The sequence below is a fragment of the Acipenser ruthenus genome, chromosome 1, assembly GCF_902713425.1.
Source record: "Acipenser ruthenus chromosome 1, fAciRut3.2 maternal haplotype, whole genome shotgun sequence".
NCBI lineage: Eukaryota > Metazoa > Chordata > Actinopteri > Acipenseriformes > Acipenseridae > Acipenser > Acipenser ruthenus.
Genome location: NC_081189.1, coordinates 4,238,446 through 4,239,765, shown reverse-complemented (window position 1 = coordinate 4,239,765; position 1,320 = coordinate 4,238,446). Strand labels below are relative to the sequence as shown.

Below are 1,320 nucleotides of genomic sequence, written 5' to 3'. Positions count from 1 at the left end.
AAACTTATCTAATGTATCTAAATATGATAAATATATAATTGATCATTTATCATTTATAAAAAAAATAAATAAAAAAAAAAACTAACATTATGAAAATTAAAATACCTTTTTTTAAGATCTTGTAAATCCAGATGATCAGGAAATCCTAGTTATATCCTTAATTTCAGTACCGGTATTTCCAATATAGATTGTATTAACACGTTCCGGGGTCTTCGCTGTAAAAGGATGCTGTGTGTTTTTTTTTTTTTTTTTTGTTTTGTATAAACTACTCTTGTTCTCGTTCAGTTGTTATCTCATTTGCAATAACCGCGGCAGAGGATCCGATTCCGGGTTGCAGTTTGGTGTTCTGATCCGGGCAGAAAGAACCACGAAGCCAGCAGACTGCAAGTTCAAACACCGCTTTTTACACCGCTTATTATTCCGTCACTCCAAGAGGAGGGGCGCCCTTTTGAGTGAGTGCATGAAGAAACCCCAAATTAAAAGACGTGGGGGTACTCTCTAGCGAATTGCCATGACCAATAGGAAGTTTTCTCTCGGTCAGATTTATTAGGGTGGAGGGGAAGGGGAGCCGGAGTGGGTGTGTGTGTGTGGGAGGGAAGGAGGGTTCATTAACTGGACTCTAGTCGCTTAAAGGAGGTTTACCCGCTACTACACTCATCTTTCTTTATGCTATTTTACTGGGTAGCGGATTCTCCCTCTTCTGCTCCTCCTTTCATGACATGTGCCACAGCAAGACTATTTCTCCATCTGGTTCTTACATTATTATTATTATTATTATTATTATTATTATTATTATTATTAACAGATCACTAGTAAAAGGTAGCTAGCTGTGGTAACTGTAGAGTCTTCAGTAAGTCCCCAGCGCTTTGTTTGTTCGTCTATTCAGATAAAATATCCTATACTGTTACTAATGGGTGTTTGAGCTGGTTTCTACATCTCTGCACACAATGCGACCTCCGGGAGCCTGTCTGAGTAATCGCAATGACCCTTACAAACTGCGCTACAGAGCTCCCCATCATTGGTACACGGGGGAGGGGCTGTTCTGCGATTATATGGGCAACACAGAGTACAGCGGGACAATGCATAGCATAGCATAGGTTATAAGTCCGTAGGCTGTTCTGCGTACAAACAACTTGAACATGAAATAGCATTGAAAATAAATGTAAAGACTGAGACGTTCCCATATATAGTTAGTCAGTTTAACTATGAATTGAGTTTCGTTCATTTGAGATCGTGGACACGGTAGCCCAATCTAAACCCATTAATATAATTTTTTAATTGAACCAAAAAGTTCCATAACGGTTCTAAAGGTTCTCAGTA

At 39.0% G+C, this 1,320-nt stretch overlaps 1 protein-coding gene across 1 annotated transcript in view; it reads right to left on the bottom strand.

Annotated features, from left to right (window-relative positions):
* The window catches only part of LOC117403976 (versican core protein), a 59,195-nt gene extending 58,733 nt beyond the window's left edge, over window positions 1-462 (bottom strand). Inside the window, exon 1 of the mRNA XM_034006524.3 lies at window positions 106-462. The gene's annotated coding sequence lies outside the window, so the exon portion shown is untranslated. The remainder of the gene's footprint in view (window positions 1-105) is intronic.
* Between the last annotated feature and the right edge of the window lie 858 nt (window positions 463-1,320).